Source organism: Magnolia sinica, chromosome 18, assembly GCF_029962835.1.
Source record: "Magnolia sinica isolate HGM2019 chromosome 18, MsV1, whole genome shotgun sequence".
NCBI lineage: Eukaryota > Viridiplantae > Streptophyta > Magnoliopsida > Magnoliales > Magnoliaceae > Magnolia > Magnolia sinica.
Window position 1 is genome coordinate 11875001 of NC_080590.1, and position 20306 is coordinate 11895306.

Below are 20306 nucleotides of genomic sequence, written 5' to 3' on the forward strand. Positions count from 1 at the left end.
TTTGATGTATTTCATGAGAAAAACCGAAGCAGTGGGATTTAGCCTTGTCTTAAGCGGAGTTTACATTTAACAATATAGTGAACTGGTCAACAGGGAAATCCCCGTTCCAGGTTATTTACGGACAAATACTTCGCCACATACTTGACTTTGTCTCTCTGCCCAAGCTCCCTGGCATGAGCATTGTAGCAGAACATATGGCAGACATGATCATGAGCATTTATGCGGAGGTATAGACTAAACTACATGCCTTAAACGAAAAGTACAAAGAGCAAGCGAATAAGCATCGACAACAAAAAATGTTCGAGGTGGGCGACCAAGTAATGTTCTATTTGCGCAAAGAAAGATTTTCGACCGAAACGTACAACAAGTTGAAAAATAAAAAGATTGGACCGGTACCAATCATTCGAAAGATCAATGACAACGCTTACGTTGTTGATCTTTTAGATGACATGACGATCTCACGGACTTTCAACGTCGCGGATCTGACCGAGTATCATGAACCAGGGTGAGACGAGAACTCGAGGACGAGTTCTTTTGAAGTGGAGGAGATTGATGTAGAGAGGGTCGCGGACAGTTACATGGCCAAGATGGATCAAAAAAGGCCCAGTTGACGACAGAAGTGATCTGGACCATCGGACCTTAAATTAGGTGTATCTCGCAATCTGGAATGAGTTATCAGACGTAAAATATATGATTTTGGGGTAGAACGAGCTACTTTAACGAACCAACCCCACTATGCCGGGTTGCCCAAGCCAGATTTGTAAAATACCACTAGATCGACGGTCGTTTCCTTATTTTAATTCTGTTTTTACTATAAATAATAAGTTTTAGTTTGATTATAACTCTTCTCCCGTTGGGCTTTAGGAGTTGTGTCCAACGTGAAAAGAGCTTAGAAAAATTAGGAGAGCAGCTTGGTGAAGCCAAATAGGACACTTACTATTTTTGGCCGAAAACCTTGTGTACTAGTAGACATCACAACCATCTATAAATAGTAAGTTTACTATTTATAGTAAGCTGCGAATTCTAGGAGTATTAGTTGTAGTTTGATTTCGATTTCTTTTTCATTGCTTGGTATCCCTATTTAAAGGGTTGTGAACTCGTTTTTATTATTCATCAATTAATTTTGAATTTTATAGAATTTATTTTCTATTTTGCTTGCTTTCCTTCTCGTGAATTTGAGAAGTCTCTGTGAGAAGTCCAGAGAAGTTCCATGGATTCGGAACAATTATCCTCTTGAGGAAGATGGTGCTCAATCTCACATCTTTTCCTGTGTCAATTTTGGACTGTAGTTGTACTTTTTAAACCCTAACAATAGTAAAAAATGGAACTCATTAAAAAATAGTAAGTTTTGAACTAAAAATACGATTTGAACCCATATGATGAACATTTCTTTTAAAATTTTATTGGTGAAAACCAACTTTACCAATTTCTATATTAAAGAGCCCCTGGGTAGCTTTTCAATAACATATATTGTGTAAAACGAACAACAAGTCACAATCTTTAGGCTCAGGTTTTAGTTTTCCAACTCGTTTCTTTCAATCCGGACCATGCATGAAGTCACTTGCCACCTATTCTACATCATCATCTTTGCCACCAATATTTGAAGGTTCTTACTCATGCGTTGGACTCACAAGAGTTTCAACATGAGGTCATGGGTTCCGGTACCCACTGTGGTGAAAAACTACGTGGAGTGTGAATGCATGTAAAAAAGGAAAGAAAAAGAGCAGCCAATATTTGATAGTTGGTAACAACAAATGCATAAATACAGTAATCTCTTGTCTAATGATTTGGATCAAAGTTGATGCAAGTATTGACATCTTTACGCTCCTTTCTTTTTTACTTATTAACTAATTTTGGGGAAAAAGTATTGTGATGTCGAGTTGTGTGGGCCCCACAACGATCTATGTCGGATATCCACCCCATCAATCAGATGCACCCTTCTATGGTGGGCCATGAGCCTAAAACTCAAGCCAATCCATCACTTGGATGGGCCAAATCACATACAACAGTTTAAAGTGGATACTCACCCATTGAAACCTCATGATAATTTATAGGGCCCACTGAGATGTGGTTTAGACATCCAGTTCATCCATTGTGTGTGTCCCACTTGGATGAGGGGTCACACTAAGTTTCAACCATATCCAAAACTTAGGTGGGCCCCATCAAGTGTTGAGTTCAGTATATGACCGATTTTTGGTATATCCCATCACCTAGAGGGGGCCCACCAAATGCATGGTGTCAATGTCCAAATTATGGTGGAGCCCACAGAGCTCAACCTCATGAGAGGCTTCCCATGAGGTCGATCTCATAGTTCCGTTTCCCCTAAGTTTGTGAATATAAAAGGATGTGACATCCAACTACCACTAGAGATCAAGAGTGATAAAAATTTCATTGGATCATTCTCCTAATTCTATTCATTCGACTTGTCACTTACTCATGTTTTGTTGATTCTCTGTCTCCCACTTATATGCCATGCCCACTAACTATACTGGTACAGTATAAATCCAGCAGTCAAACTCCTGTGCTCGTACCTCTTCCTAACATTCTCTCTCCCCATTGACAACATTGTCACCAAGGACAACATATACGCCCCTAACCAGCAACTGAGTAAACCATTTCTACTGCCGCCCATACCACCATATGTTGGGAAAGGGCAGACAATGACCAAGAACACTGATATCCAAGGGGTTGCCCTGCTACAAAGCCGACAATAGCTTTTCTTTTTTATGATTATGCTTGCATGACTTTCACTTGTTTCAAAGATGCTTGAAAGTGGAATCAATGGAGATGATGGAGTCTCAAAATGAGGCATGCGGCATGATTGATTTACTTGTGAAAGCACTTTCCTTTCTATTGTGGGGAAAGCTGAATTGGTCCTTCACACGGAAAATGCAAGTTTTCTATAAGTGATATGCCTCCAAGCTGAGGAAGTTTTCCTGAGCTAGGGTGACCAAGGCCCGAGCAGAAGGGCCATCGTCATGAGATGAGTAGTTCCTTTAGTTCAGAGACGAGTCGTCGAGCTGAGGTCAGAGGACAAAGCTTGGTAGGAGAGGACTCGCCTCGCCAGAAATGTCTACAACACGGGTAAGGAACCTGCAAGGAAGGAGCATAATGGGATATGGATGTCCGAAGCCTTCTCCCACACCTTATACATACGACCACAAATTCTGAACTAGGGAGAAAAAAGAAGAGAGGTATTGCATCTAAGATCTAATATACTTGCGATAATCTTCTACAAACCTGACTTAGGCATCGAAAGGTCCATAGTCGGACATCGGCAATCCCGCTGCTCACATTTTTTTTTAGTTTTTGCAAATCTATCGGAGGACAATAACGAGGCCACAAGCCATCTTGGCTCTACATCAACCTCATCTGTTGACCAAATTCTGACAACATCAATTTCATTGTGGACTGAAGCTTTAGTTGGGTCAAGAATTTTTGTATTTTTGAGAGCAAGTATGTAATCAGAATAGCCAAACCTCAGATACCTGAGGAGCACAATTCATTAATTAGAATTCCAGTCTATGCAAGTAATTACTGTCCAATTAGAATTTCTTCATTTCAAATAGAAGCGTGTATTTCTTTTGTAGGTTAAGGTTGCTAGCCATTTCACCACACGTACTAAATGGCAGATTCTATGTATCTGGAGATAGATCTGCACTGCCCAATCATTGGATCACCTCCTGTATGAGCCCGATCGTATAAGTTCATAGCCACCCGAAGAAGCACTTGTTTAGATGGCTGAGAAACGACTTGCAACAGTGGTCAAGAAAGAACTCCATTTTGTTCTGATTTTTGGACACTGCCCCTCCAAAAGAAGGTATATCCATTGGATGGTTTGATTCATCATCATGATGCCAATCCAAATAAGACATCAGCCTTTAAATTCCACATTCTACTTGGGGGTGGGAACGGGCCCAGTTTAAGCCTGACCAAACCAGACTTGCGTACAAGGCTTAATGCTTGAACCTGGCTAAGATTGTCTAAATAGCTGATCTACGCGTGGATGGCAATAGATATACTAATCATTACAAAGAAATTTGGTCAGAGGACCCAAGTAAGGATAGTGCAGCCTAGGAATCTAATTCAATAATGCAACATGCTTCTCTACAAGGTTATTATTATTGTTTTGTCCTTTGTATCATTTTCTTTTGTACTCCTTTTTGTTTTTTGTTTTAAAATTTTTTTATCATTAATGTTGTACTTATCCACGACCTTTTATAAATATGAATAAGATTTAAATCCTCCACTCGTTAAGATTGAGTGGAATAGATCAGTATAAACGTGAAACTAGAGTTTTTTTATTTTATTTTATTTTAAATGCTCAGCTATCCTTTTGAGTTGTAAGTTGTTCTGCTTAAGCTATTTGAAAGCTATGTATGCCTCAAGTAATTTATCTTGATTTCTACTTGTCCAAAAGATAAGTCTGTCGGGTAAATGGTATATTTATCAGCCAAAATGTATTAAAAAAAAGATTTTTTTTAAAAATATCATATAGGTAATTTTTAAATCTTTTCTATTGATCTCACTTTTTTCTTTCTCCCTTTTCAATTTTATTTTAAAAAAAAATATTTTTCACTAAAATTTCTTATAATCTTCACTTATTTTTGTGGAGTCCACCTTTAATATACATTGTCGATCACATGGGGCCAACCTTTGATGCGGACCATTCATTATGTTGGGCCCACTTTAATCTTGTCTTCAAGGTGAACCATGCATTGTGTGGGACTTACCTTTAATATAATATTGACCATCCACCTTATAAGGCCCGATGTGGGCATCCATCATGCAAGGCTCGCCTTGGATGTAAGCCATTCATCACAAGGGATTGACCTCATAATGTGGACCATCCGTTACACGGGGCCCACCTTGATTGGGTCATCCTGTACGTGGGGCCACCATCAATGTTAATAGTATATCATGTGTAACCCACCTTCAATGTTCACCGCCCATCATTGTAGAGCCCAACTTTGATGTGGACTGTCCATTGTCTGGGCCCCACTTTGCAATGGGTTGTCTATCAATGGGGGCCCACCTTGGATGTGGATTGTTCATCATTAGGGGCTGTCCACATATGTGGGGCCCACCTTGATGTGGGTTATCCATCATGTGGAGCCCACCTTCAATGTCCACTGCCCATCATGTGGAGCTCACCTTTGATGTGAATTGTCCATCCTATGGATCTACCTTCAAAGTGGGTTGCCCATTACATTGATTAGCTTTGGATGTGGGCCATTCATCATTAAGAGCTAACCTTTGATGTGGACAATCCATTAGGCAGGACCACCTTGATATGGGTCATCCATCATATAGGGCGCACCTTTAATGTGGATTGTCTGTTGTGTGGGCCTAGCCTTCATGTGGAAGCAGAGTCACCTTTGATATAGACCATCCATCACTCAAAGAGATGAGACAGAGTGAGAGAGAGAGAGAGGGAGTGTAAAAAGTAAATAATAAAAAATCAAATTATTATTTCTACTTACATAAGTAAGCTTAGGCTAATAAGCCATTTTAAAGGTGATTATAAGATTAAATTTTATTTTTTTGAAAAAAATGAACTTATTTACCGCCATAGCAAAAAACAAAAAGCTACTTAGGAGAAACAATCCCTTATATTTCCATGATCACTTCTCTTGCTTCTTCCACTTCATCCGTAGTGGCTTCCTCCGATGTCCCCATTCCCAATGCCCCCAATTTCCCCTAATTCCATTTTCTTCGATGTCACTCATCTTGCATAATCCAATTGGACAACAGCTTTTATTGCGGCACACTCAATTTCTCACGATCCTCCGGACTCATGACGTGATTGGCTATGTTAATAGTAGCTATCAGTACATTCCTGAAAATTTTGAAGATGACAATGGCAAACTCTCCACTACCGTCAATCCTAACTACATTCAGTGGCATAAACAAGATTTGTTTCTGCCTACATCCACTAAGGGATACATTCATGATTTTTACATGCATGATCCGTCAATGAAAGGGTTCTACATTTTTGGATGATTTGGATAGTTTTAGATTGGTGCCACGTCTTAGAGCATGAGTTGCCATCATTAAAAAAAAAATGCAACATAACAGAGGAGCCTAAGCCTATCTTCTTTTGAACTCATTTGAAGTGAGAAAATGGAGGGACACGTTGGAGTGATAATAAATTCCTTTGATATACATTGATACACCACACTTTGATAGCTTAAGCTTTTAGAGTAAATAATTATTTGACATGGCATCAAAGTGGAAAGTCTAATGTTTGAATCTTAAGAGCAGTAAATATGCCTCCATAATATATTATTTTCCCACGAGGGTGAGAAAAAAAAAAGGTCCAATTATTTTTGTTTTTGCTTATAAATCATTTAGTTGTAAATGATTTACAACATTTGTCCCCATCTTATTTGTAGACAAAAAGTTTGGGTTTCATTTACACTTTTAACGTAATGGCTATAAATGAAATATTTGGCAAGCAAAATAGGTTGTAAATGATTTACACCAACTTGAACCATTTATAGGCACCGAAACGACCCCTTTGATTTATGGACTTGTTTGGTTGCCCAATAATTCATTCCCTCCATCTTATTTTTAGGCAAGATGTTATAGTTTTGCCCAAATTTTTAGTTCCCAAGTAAAAGTTGAGAATGTCAAAATTGACCTGAGAGTGTAAGCTAAACTTTATTTTTACTGGATCTTTAACCAAGGATGAACTATGTGTAGAGCTTGACACGAATTGAGTTAGCTTAGTCAGCTTGCTTGACTTGGATCGATATTGGGTTCGGGCTAAGTTGAGCTGATTTTTGGAGCTTGAAAATTTTTGAAGCTAAGTCCAAGCTTGCTCAAGCTCAACTCAACTCGGCTCGGACCCTGACTCGAACTCGACTCAGTGAGTTGGTCACTTGCTCTCCTCTCTGATTGTCCATCGAAAGCACGAGCTTGAACTCAGCTCTAGTTTGAGTTGCTAACCAAATCGAGTCAAGACTAAGCCATCTCAGTCGCTTGTGGTCACAACCCCGGTGAGTCGCTCAAAATATGCTTGATGCAACATCCTACTTATAACTAACTGAGCACCATGAGAGACACCGTGGATCTCATCCACACCAACCATCAAGTGCATTGCATCATGTTCACCTTGGAAACCAAAAATTAGATCCCTACAAAACTTAGGGAGGCTATCTCATGAGTCAAAGTTAGGATGGGGTGCCCATTGTTGGTTGTGTACGGGCCATCCATCGTGGTTTATATGCCATCCAATCCATTCATGTGACTCTTTTCACAAGGACGAAGGTACTCTCCAAAACTCATCAAATTTCAAGACAAGGACGAAGGTACTCTCCAAAACTCATCAAATTTCAAGACTGGGTGGACCGTACCACGTGAATTTAGAAGTTTTAGGCAGATTTTATACTCTTCATGGATTAGTGTAATGTTCACGGATCAAGGCCTAAGATGTGTTGGTGCACTCACATCGTCCATCCTTGGTAATGAATAATCATGTTCTCATACGCATGGTTGTCCCACGTGGCCCATGAATAGGCCAATAAGAACAACAAGAAAAGAACAGTCCGGATTAAGGGTGGGCATGGGCTGTCCAATTTCCAAGTTGGGCTTGGGCTTTACATGTACATGATATCTTCTAAAAAAATATCATTCTAATCTTCGACTAAGCTACCGATCAATCTTGAATGTATGGTCAGTTTTCTTTAAAATGTCTGCTACTTTGTGCATGCGTGGTCAAATGGACCTGCCTTCGTGGCATTATAAGCACATGTCACACAAGGATGTGATCGAAAAGGTTTACTCCGTTCTTTCAAAAATTGAATAGGCAATGGACCAAAATCACAAAATTTGGATGATTCTAGATAGGGCTGAAAGTTGTACGGGTTCAACCCGACCAACCTGTGATTGACCCGGCATTGGGCTGGGCTTGGGCTTAATGTATCGGGTTCAGTTTTAGGCTTAGGCCATTCAAACACTAACCTAATAAAACTTGGGTTGGGCTCCGGTTGAAGTCTCAGGCTGCCCGGCCCAACCCAACTCAAACCTAATGGATGTATAAGTTATAAATTATAATGGAATGTATATCATCTTTGTTGAAGGCACAAAAAAGTCCGGTGCCATTGGCACTCATTGGCCCATGTCATTTTCGATGACTCGAGCTAACAAAATACGCTAGATTTTTCTATCCCAAATAGATTGTGTGCTATACAACACAAGTAGTTGTCCTATATTTTAGCTTCTCGTCTAGAAAAAATGAAAATTTTATGATAAATAATTATATATGTAATTAATTAAATCATAGGTATAAAAAATAGACATATTAAAATCTAACAGGCTAATGTAATAAAGAAAATATTAGTATGTATTACCCGAGACTACTTGGATCGGGCTTGAGTCGAAAATTCTCAACCCAACAATTCTCAACCCAAGGTGGGTTGGGTTGAGAATTCCTAACGGAATCTGAGCCCTATTTCTAGCCCTCTACCTAGTGGCATATATATGGACGAATCAAAAAACCAGCAGTGGCTTTCTTTAAATGAAGAAAGATCTATATGTTAGATTATATGTTAAATGGTCGCGAGAGGCCTTAGGAAATAAAATTTTAGTAATGGGCAATCGACTGCTGAGACCACAGGATATATGGTTTGGATATGTAGTGCAACGCATCAGTTGCCTGGATTATTGAATCTTGGAACGGACGTCCCAGAATTGAAAACCCTGAGTATAACGTGAAAAATGATATGAAAAATTGGATGAAGGGTGTGGATAAAAGCAATGCATAACGGAGGTCCCTCAGAGCCCAGCCTGTACCGAGCTCGGAACAGGTGGCCGTAGTACCTAATCCCGTCGTTCGAGGAGTGATGTATCTGTACATCTAAAGCGTCTATCCCTTTTCTCATATTATTTTAGGGTATAACTACAACATGAGGTAGATCCAATGATCAAAATGAACCACACCACATATGACTCTCGCATTTAATGCTTTATGTATTTTACCGTAACCAAGCTTATTATTTGGTGTGGTCCACTTGATCTGCCTCATTTCTGTGTTAATGCCTTAAAATAATCTGAAAAAAAGGATAGACGGTTTGGATGGGCCCCCCACAGAACTGCCCGTTCAGAGCTAGGGACGGGCGGAGGTAGTACGCAATCCGCGTCCGCCGTTCGAGGGAAGCGGAGCTAGGAAACGGATTGGCTACTCCCTCTGCCACCAGCGAATGGCTGGTGGTCGGTGCTATGTGGGCCCCACCATGATGTACGTGTTTCATCCATGCCGTTTATCTAGTTTTCTAGATCATTTTATGGTATGAGACCAAAAAAGAGTTACATCAAAATCTCAAATAGGCCACGTTACAGGAAACAGTGTTGAATGAGCGTAGACTATTAAAAACCTTTCGGGGGTCCATGAAAGTTTTGGATCAAACTGATATATATTTTTTTACCTTCATCTGTGCCTATATGACCTAATCAACAGATTGGATGTCAAATAAACAGTACAATGTGCATTAGGAGGATTTTAATGGTGGATATCCAATAAATATTGTTTTCCTGTGGTGTAGTCCACCTGAGATCTATACCCGTCTAAATTTTGGCTTAAAGGCCTAAAATTATATTTAAAAATATATGAACGGAATGGATAAAACACATACATCATAGTGGGGTCACAGAGCACTGACCATGAGCCACGGGGTCGGTGGCAGGGAGAGTAGCCAATCCGTTTCCGATTAGCTACTGACACGTTGAGTAGCGAGACTTGCAACTCATGTAACGTCACCAAGTTATGTGGCCCCACCGTGATGTATATTTTGTATCCACACCGTCCATTTATTTGGAAATATCATTTTATGGCAGGAGACAAAGAATTAGTCAGATCCAAAGCTCGAGTGGATCCCACCACAAAAAACAATGGGAAGAGTGACGCCCACCATTAAAAAATTCCAAAGCCACAAATGTTTTAGATCAAGTTGATATTTGTGTTTTTCCTTCTTTCATGTCTGCGTTAACTTATGAACAGGTTAGATCTCAGATAAATATCATGATGAACCTTAGGAAGGTCTCAATGGTGGGCGTCACTCTCCCCACTGTTTTCTATGGTGAGTTTCACTCCAGCTTTAGATCTGTCTCATTCTTTGAATCATACCTTAAAATGATCTATCCAAATGCATGGACGGTGTGGATAAATACATACACCATAGTGGGGCCCACAGAACTTGGTGACGTCACTTCAGTAGCGAGTCCCGCTACTCTACTGAGACGCGGATTTCCAGCTAAATCATTTCGCAGAAAGTTCCTGCGTTGGGATCTCATGTGGGCATAATGTAATGTTTGTAAGAAATCCATCCCCTTCATCCGTTTTGTGAGTTCATTTTAGAGCATGATTCTAAAAAAGTAATTGGATCTAATGCTCAAGTGAGCCGAAAACATGAGAATTAAACATTCACACTTGAAATATTCGTGGGCCACGGAAGTTTTGAATCATATTGATATCTGTGTTTCCAGTACATCCCGTAAGAATGACGTTATGAATGGTACGGATGACATGTAAACATCATTGTCTACCGAGGGAAGTTTCAACTGTAGGAATTTCCCTACCTACATTTTCCTTTAGAACGGTACACTTTAGTATTGGATCCGGCTCCTTTTAGGCGTAATGTGCTAAAATGAACTCGAAAAACGGATGGACGTGTTGGATTTCTTACAAAAATCACAGTGGGCCCCACCGGTTCGCAGGCAGGAACTTCTTTCGCAGGAAATCCGCGTCTGTCGTTCCAGCATCCCTTTTACACGTGTAGACGTACTATTGGCACTCAACCACCGGCCTATAAAAGGACTCTCCTCCTCTCCTATAAATACCCTTTTCTGTTCCTATATTGCTACAGGAGCTTCTTTCTTTTGTTTTGAGATTTTCTTCTCTCTTCAGATTATCGATCGCTGCAAGAGCTTCTTTCTTTTGTTTTGAGATTTTCTTCTCTCTTCACATTACATATTCAAGGTAAGGTATGTTATTTTCCTGAGCGCGATTTCGACATCCTGATTGCTAATTATTCGATCTCTGTAGACGTTACGTTGTTGTACTAATTTTGGTTTTTCTCGTTCGATCTCTCTCTCTCTCTCTCTCTCTCTCTCTCTCTCTCTCTCTCTCTATATATATATATATATATATATATATATATATATATATATATGGTACATATCTAGGAATTTTTTATGCAAGGTCCTTTTTGCTTTGGATTTCTTGAGATTGTTTGAGAAGCCATCTATCATGCTTTGCATTTTTCGCTATCTAGTATCTGTTCTACGGTTTTTTCACAGAATCTTTTTCTTTTAAGGTTTTCTAGTCATCGTTTGAGGTCTTTGACAAGGGTTATCTTAATACGTTTTGTTTTTAGGTTATGGATTTGCGATTTGTGGCAATTGTTGCTATCTGGATCAGATCTAGGGTTTATTTGTTAAATCCTTTTGTGTTATGGATGTTTTGCGATTGCTTATGGTCCCTCTTGACATGTATTTCATGTGATAATATGAGGTTTCTGTATATGTTATCTTAGTACGGTTTTTGTTTTGCACTTTCTGGACAAAATTTAGGGTTTCTTTGCAAAATCTCTTTTCTTGTTGATTTCTTGTTGTCAGTTCAGGTTTCTCTCTTAATCTTAATAAGACAACACACACACACACATATTATGAGCACCTTTGTACACGTGTCATGGGCACGGAATCTGAATGGTCCAGGTGATGCGGCACCCCTTGAAACTCTATGGGCCCAATTTTCAGCCTGATCCAGAACTCTGGTGGGCCATAGCAAAGAGAAATGCCAAAGCAAGGGAGGAAACTGTTTCCTTTTGCCATGGCCCACCAGAGATTTGTATCGGGCTGAAAGTTGGGCTCGTGGGGTTTCAAGTTGGACCATTCAGATTCCGTGCCCATGACACGTGTGCAAAAGTGCTCACCGGTGCTCAATTAAGAAGGTGTGCAAGTGAGCATCTCTCTCTCTCTCTCTCTCTCTCTCTCTCTCTATATATATATATATATATATATATATATATATATATAGGCTTTCTTGCAATACGGTCTTGTTTTAATCTTTTCAGTTGTTTACATCTTATGCTCATAGTTGCTTTCAGCTGTTTACATTTATGCTTGTGGTTTAATCACCTACACTTGCATCAAATCCACAATCACAATCAATCCTAACACCTCAAATGATAACTCATATGAGAAATAGAACCATCTGATTTGATTTGTTCTCAAAAGCCATGAGATGATCATTTAAGGGTGATCCTTTTTGTTGACGGATGCTCTTATTACACTCGTAGTATTGTGGGTAGATTAGAGTAGTCATGGCATATTAGTTACCATGTGAGGTGTTATGATTGTGGGTAGATTAGATTAGTTAAGTTGCTTTAGTTCTGCTAGTTCTAAATATCACTTGAGTAAATTTTTATTAACAAATGAGCAATATTTATGAGTTTTGATCTACTTGGAGGGTATTCATTTTCCCTTTAGTAACCAATGATTCCTTCAATCTTTGGCAACTAGCAAAATGAATCCAACCAAAATAGGTAACTCGTCTAATCTACTCAAGATCACACCCAATACATTAACTCATGTGCCATATATCATGTTCATAATAGGGCTTATCCAAAATCATAACATCTAATTCCCATCCACCTTTTTTTTTTTTGGGGGGGGGGGGGGGGTTTATCAAACAGCCGCACAAAAGGCACACGACAAACAAAACAAAAAGTTACTGGCCCAAAAGAGCCGTCCAAATCCTTATAACTAGACGCCCATTCTAAAACCTAAGAAACCGCTGAATGATCAATCTGGCCTTCTGAATCAGATTTGTTTTCAAGATAGGACACCAACAAGGAGGAAATAGAGGCCGATATAACCCAAGAACAGTTAAGAGTCAAAGGGAGTCCCAAAATTTCCTCACAAAATGACAGTGCAAAAAAAGATCATCCACTGATTCTACATCTTGCTTATGCGTAATGCAAATATTCAGAAGCACCATTCCTTTCTTTCGAAGATAATCCACCGTAAACACCCTATTTTTGCTCATCAATGACACAAAAGCTGCCACTTTAGGAGGTGCTCCATATTTCCAAAAGCAAAAAGTTGTGACTAGAGGGCAAAGGAGAAGTGATAATGAGGGAATGCAAGGAGCATACTGAAAATTTGCTCGATTTTGATCATTTTCAGACCTCCTAGTCCACCTCTGTCTCCTTGAGCATCTTAAGGACTCTCGAGAAGAGAGATAAAACATCTCCACTTCCTCATTAGAGAGGCCTCTACGACAAGGAGGCGCCCACACTGTCATCTCTGGACCTAGAAAAACATCTAGCAACCGGAATGGTTCTTGTTTGGTGCTAGATTCAGGAACCATCATCTACCACAAAAGGAACTCCTTTAAAACTTTGGAACCATTGAAACTATCTCTTTCCACACCCCTGAACCCTTGTAGTATCTTGAAGAAGTCTTTAATCCATCAATCCTTGGTCCAATACCATATTTTGAGACCAACACCTCTCTCCAAAGACTATTGGCCTCATAAGCGAACCACCATAGCTACTTCCACAAGAGAGCTTGGTTCATATACCCCAAAACCTGCATGCCCAGCCCCTTCTTCCGACAACAGCTTACCTTAGCATTTCAAGCTTGTCCAACACCAATTTGGGGCATTTAAACATTGGCATAAAGTGGCATATTAGAAAAAGCTGCTTTTATTAATTGACCTCCTAAGGATAGGTGCTTGCTCTTCTAAGAAAAGAGTTTTCTCTCAATTCTTCCTACAATTGGGGTACCAGAGATGTCTAGCTAGCTTACCAATTTAAAGAGGCAACCCCAAATACGAGGAAGGAAACGATCCATCACCTCATTCAAACAAAGCTGTGATCCAACCAACCCCCTCCCAAGACATATGGATACTGGACATTTTACTCTTCAAGGTATTCACTTTTAAATTGGAAACAACTTCAAAGCATGTGATAATTTTCCACAATTTTTCAACCATTTAATCCTCCACTTTGCAAAAGAGAGTGGTGTTATCTTCAAACTGAAGAAGCATAACCAAAGGATTCGACTCTGGCAATTTGAATCCTTGGATTAGCCCCGTGTCCTAACCTTTTAACAACATCCTACTGAGAACCTCAGATATCTCCCCGAACAAGAAAGATATGGGGATTGCCTTGACGTACACCTCTAGAAAGCCTTGAAGTAATCTTTAGGTGACTCATTAACCAGTACGGAAAAAGGGCAAAGCTTCAGGCATTTTACTTCATCCAAAATATGCATTTCCTTCCACAGCCTATTCGACTCAACATATAATCTAGGAAAAACCCCAATCCACATGATCGTATGCCTCTTTGTTGTCTAACTTGCGAACCACCCCAGCTTTACCTTCTTTAAATTTGGAGTTGACACATTCATGAGCTAGCAAAACTCAGTCCAGAATTTCACGGCCTGCCACAAACTCATTTTGATTCTTTGAAATTATAGATTCAAGAACATCTTGGAATCCAGAAGCTAAAAACTTCGAGAGGATTTTGTATGGACCCTCCTAAAGGCATTAGGCCTAAAATCTTTCAAATTTTCTGCACCTTTGATTTTAGGAATAATCGCAATGAATGAAGTTCCCAACTCCTTAGACAACCTTACCCTTTCGAAGAATTCTTTCACGAATGCAACCACATCACATTTAACCTCGTTCCAAAGGACCCGAAGAAAGGCTGGACACCCTCTCCCATCAGCAACTTCTTGAAAAACTAAACAATGGAAGAACATATTCGGTCCTTTTCAGTCACCTTCCACCAACAAACTACTAACCCTGATATTTCTTGCTCTATCACTGGCCATGTTGTGAAAGAACTATGCTTTCTTGTACCCTTCTTGGAGCCAAGTCATGTGAGATCTCTGTCTCTACTTGATCTCCTCTTCCTTAACGCTTTTCGCATATTCCAAGGACAGGTCTGATCTTCTTTTTTATCTCATTTGGCTAACAGCTGGCCACCGTCTTTAATATCGAAATTGTGAATTTTTCATAGAATCAAATCAGATTCTTCCTTCTTATTATCTCATTGGCTGACAGCTGGCCACCCTCTTTAATATCAAAATTGTGAATTTCTGATAGAATCAAATCAGATTCTTCCTCCTAGCATCATTTTCCCAAGCATTAAGTTTCCCTTTGAGCAATCTGAGCTTTTTGCTTAAAATGAATCCTGCAAAACCCTCCACTTCGAAGGACGCCCACCAATACCTAACAGTCTTGTGGAAGCCTTCCACTTCTAACCAGGTCAATTCAAAACAGAATAATGGCCTTGGGCCCCAATTCTCTTCCTTTGCGTCGTGAAGGATAGGTTATGATCTGATAGCAACCATGCTGTACCCCCCTGCTTGGATATTGAAACTCTTTCAACCCAATCCCCACTGAGACATTTTTTAAAAAAAATAAAAAAATCTGAGACATCGCCGGGGCTGCCTGACCAGTATACCAGGTATAAAGGGCCCCCTCCAATGGCAGGTCCAACATATCATGCTGCTGAACCCAACTGGAGAATCTCCTCATGCTAGCCACAATCCCATGGCTTTCAGTCTTTCGAATGAAAACCGAGTGGCGTTGATATCCCCTTCAACCCACCAGGGGTGGGGCCACTTGTCGCGAATGGTATTGAGCTCATCCCACATCATCAACTGTCTACGGGGGGCCTGGCATGGGCTGTAGACTGATGTGAAAACCCAAAAGAAAGAAGAAGCCTTGTCCTCAAGAAGAAAATATACTGAGAATGAACTCACCCATGAATCCACTGTGTGCCAATGAACCTTATTCCAGTTCCAGGTCACAACGATGCCCCCAGCTGATCCACATACATCCAGCCCTTCTGCTTCACACCCCAAATCGAGTCTAGCAGCTTATCATTGAACACTTGCAACTTCATTTCTTAGAGAGCAATCACCTGACAATTCCCATCTAACTAGTTTTCTATTTTTGAATCGTATTAGATATGGAGCATCATGCCTTATATTATCACTGCATGATACTTATGGCTGTCAAAGCATTCCTGGTCTCAACTTGATTTTTTACAGTCTTGGGATTTTGGACCAGTTTACAGGTCGGGTAGGTTTCTGTTAATTTTATCAGTAAATGAGGTTGGCTAAGCCACGCACGCGTAATAGAGCCTGTGTGTGGCTAAGCCACACATGCATAATGAGGTTGACTCAAGATTAGGCTTGAGCCCGACCTGGCTGGAAAACCAAGTTCCAAAGATCATCTAATGGGCACCTGGACTAGACGACCTGAATCTGAACAGCCCAGTTACGGGAATTGTGCCCCCCCAACACACACACACACACACACACACACACACACTTACACTGTTAATCCATTTTGCGAGATCATTTTAGGTCATGGGCCCAAAAATAAGGCAAATCCAAAGCTCAAGTGGGCCAACGCCACATATGTAGTGGAGATTGAATGCCTACCATTGGAAACTTCTTGGGGCCACTGAAGTTTTGGATCAAGCTGGTATTTGTTTTTTCCCTTCATCCAGGTCTGTTTTACCTTATGAACAGGTTGAATGGCAAATAAACATCATGGTGGGCCCTAGGAAGGTTTCAGCAGTGGATGTCACTGTCCCCATTGGTTTCTGTGATGTGGTCCACATGAGTTTTGGATCTAAATCATTTTCTGGCCCATGCCCTAAAATGGATTGATGGTGTGGATTTAACACATACATCATGGTGGAGTCCACAAAACTTTGTGACATCAACACATCATCAAGGTTGATGGTGTGTGGCACACGATGCAATCCGCTTTTGGTTTCCTGGCTTGGCCCATTTAGGTGGGCGCCACCGCAATATTGATGTGAAATCCACCCCAACCACCAAGTGTGTCATCTCATGTTAGGTCCAAGGCCCACATACCAGCCCTATTTGTGATTCAGGTGGACCATACTAAGGGAAATATTTTTGAGGGTGAGTGTTGTCTGTGCACTGTTTCCAAACCTACCATCTACCTGAATCACAGATGGAGCTGATTTTTCATCCGTAGGTCTTAAAGTTGGGTCACTGACGTACTGGTTGGAGTGGGTGGGTGTGTGGCTGAAAACACCATCACACATCCACCAAAGGACTTTGCCAAGGTGAAGGTTCCACTAAATATACACCATACACATTCGTGATCACACTAAAATCCATTTTCAGGAAGTCCACAAAACCTTGTGTTAAAAACATCATTGGTGAAAACAATTATGACTTAAGTCAAAGGCGCTAATGCGCAGGGCCTTCAAAAAAGCTCCCTCTTTATTCTGCTATAATTATATGTATTGGATTTACCTGTTAGAAGACTCAGTATCTTAAAGAGCCACCATTTCCATTTGTGTAAATTTAACTAAATTTTGAAGACAAACTTTCCATAGTTTTCTACTATGTGGGAAGGCAATGCTAATGAAACTTGTCACTGCCTAAGATTGTGAGGAGGAATGAAAATAAAAATCTTCCATCAAAATGCTACTTGCTATTAAGTTTCTTATAAATAAGTGTTGGTTCTGCTGATCCACTCATGCTTTGCTTTCATTTTTTTTCCCCCTCCTTTCTGCCTAGTCTCTCTTGTTTCTTCTTATTATTATTATTTTTCTTATTTTCTTATTTATTTTTTTCTTTTTCTTTTTTTTTTTTGCTCAGAACCTGATTTATTTTTTAGCACATTTGGAAACTCTCTAGCTATGATTCATTTTCTGAGATCTATTGAAAGAACTTGGGTTCCTCTACAGATGTTTGATGTTCTGCCTTTTATGGTATCATCACTATAACATGCCTGTGTGTGTACACACTTTATATACTGCACCACTCCATGCAGTTCCATATCGAAGTTCATCTTAGGCTTTTTTATTTTATTTTTGTTCTAATGTTTGATGTTTGGGCATGTATGCATGTTTGATTATTGGAAGTGTGAGAGTGCCTATTTGCCTATGTTTCTTGTGTATCATAGAGTTTGCACTCTATTCACAGTTTGATGTTGTTGTTGTTGTCGTCGTCTAACTGGGGACTTTGTTTTGCTTCCTTGGCTGTTTTTTATTTTTATTTTTTTTAGTTGTTAGAACTTATGAATAAGAATGATGAATTGCCCAGCCAATTCTTTGCTTCCTTGGTTGACTTCATTGAATAACTTTTGACTAGGAGCGAGCAACTAACAGTCATGAGAATTCCTTGCTCACTTTCTTTCCTTTTTGTTTGCAGATGCAGATCTTTGTTAAGACCCTCACTGGCAAGACCATCACTCTTGAGGTCGAGAGCTCTGATACTATCGACAATGTCAAGGCCAAGATCCAAGACAAGGAGGGCATTCCCCCAGACCAGCAGAGGCTCATCTTTGCTGGTAAGCAGCTGGAAGATGGTCGTACTTTGGCTGACTACAACATCCAAAAAGAATCCACCCTCCATCTGGTTCTCCGTCTGAGGGGTGGTATGCAGATTTTCGTTAAGACGCTCACTGGGAAGACCATCACCCTCGAAGTGGAGCCCAGTGACACCATTGAGAATGTCAAGGCAAAGATCCAAGACAAGGAAGGCATCCCTCCTGACCAGCAGAGGTTGATCTTTGCTGGGAAACAGCTGGAAGATGGACGCACCCTGTCTGACTACAACATCCAGAAAGAGTCCACCCTGCACCTGGTGCTCCGTCTCAGAGGTGGGATGCAGATCTTCGTGAAGACCCTGACCGGCAAGACCATCACCTTGGAGGTGGAGCCCAGTGACACTATTGACAATGTCAAGGCCAAGATCCAGGATAAAGAGGGCATCCCCCCTGACCAGCAGAGGCTGATCTTTGCCGGCAAGCAGCTAGAAGATGGCCGCACTCTCTCTGATTACAACATCCAGAAAGAGTCGACCCTGCACCTGGTCCTTCGCCTCAGAGGTGGCATGCAGATCTTTGTGAAGACCCTGACAGGCAAGACCATCACTCTGGAGGTCGAAAGCTCTGACACCATTGACAATGTCAAGGCCAAGATCCAAGACAAGGAGGGCATCCCACCTGACCAGCAGAGGCTCATTTTTGCTGGTAAGCAGCTCGAGGATGGCCGCACCCTGGCTGATTACAATATTCAGAAAGAATCTACCCTCCATCTGGTTCTGCGTCTGAGGGGTGGGATGCAGATCTTTGTGAAGACGCTAACTGGAAAAACTATCACACTTGAGGTTGAGAGCTCTGACACCATTGACAATGTCAAAGCCAAGATTCAGGACAAGGAAGGCATCCCACTGACCAGCAGAGGCTCATTTTTGCCGGAAAACAGCTCAAGGACAGCCGCACCTTGGCTGATTACAACATTCAGAAAGAATCTACCCTCCATCTGGTTCTCCGTCTGAGGGGTGGGATGCAGATCTTTGTGAAGACCCTCACAGGGAAAACTATCACACTCGAAGTTGAGAGCTCTGACACCATTGATAACGTCAAGTCCAAGATTCAGGACAAGGAGGGTATCCCGCCTGACCAGCAGAGGCTCATCTTTGCTGGAAAGCAGCTTGAGGACGGCCACACACTGGCTGATTACAACATTCAGAAGGAGTCCACCCTTCATCTGGTTCTCCGTCTCCGTGGTGGGATGCAAATTTTCGTGAAGACACTTACTGGCAAAACAATCACCTTGGAAGTGGAGAGCTCCGATACCATTGATAATGTCAAGGCCAAGATTCAGGACAAGGAGGGAATCCCGCCTGACCAGCAGAGGCTCATCTTTGCTGGGAAGCAGCTTGAGGATGGCAGGACACTGGCTGATTACAACATTCAGAAGGAGTCCACCCTTCACCTGGTTCTCCGTCTCCGCGGTGGCATGCAAATTTTTGTGAAGACCCTCACTGGGAAGACTATCACCCTTGAGGTGGAGAGCTCGGACACCATTGACAATGTGAAGGCCAAGATTCAGGATAAGGAGGGAATCCCACCTGACCAGCAGAGGCTTATCTTTGCTGGGAAGCAGCTCGAGGATGGTCGCACTCTGGCAGATTATAATATTCAGAAAGAATCCACGCTACACCTTGTCCTGCGCCTTCGTGGTGGTGATGATGAGTAGTTATGAAATGCTGCTGGTGCTTGTCGTAATAGGATTCAGTGTTTGTGCTTATGCTAGTCTGCTTTTGTGAACTCTTGGTTTTCGTGGTGTTTAATCTCTTTGGGTCTTTTTCAATGTTGTCTTTCTGTCAGTTGGCATGCATCGGATGTTGTTTGAGAATAGTGGTAAATAATATCTTGGTGTCCAAGACTAATTTTACTTTTACTAGTGTTCATCTGTTTCCTGCTGCCATATGGCTTTTTTATTATTTTC

The 20306-nt window shown here is 40.9% G+C and overlaps 1 pseudogene; it reads left to right on the top strand.

Annotated features, from left to right (window-relative positions):
* The first annotated feature begins 10840 nt into the window (after positions 1 to 10840).
* LOC131233214 (polyubiquitin-like) lies at positions 10841 to 20258 on the top strand (annotated as a pseudogene).
* The last annotated feature ends 48 nt before the right edge of the window (positions 20259 to 20306 follow it).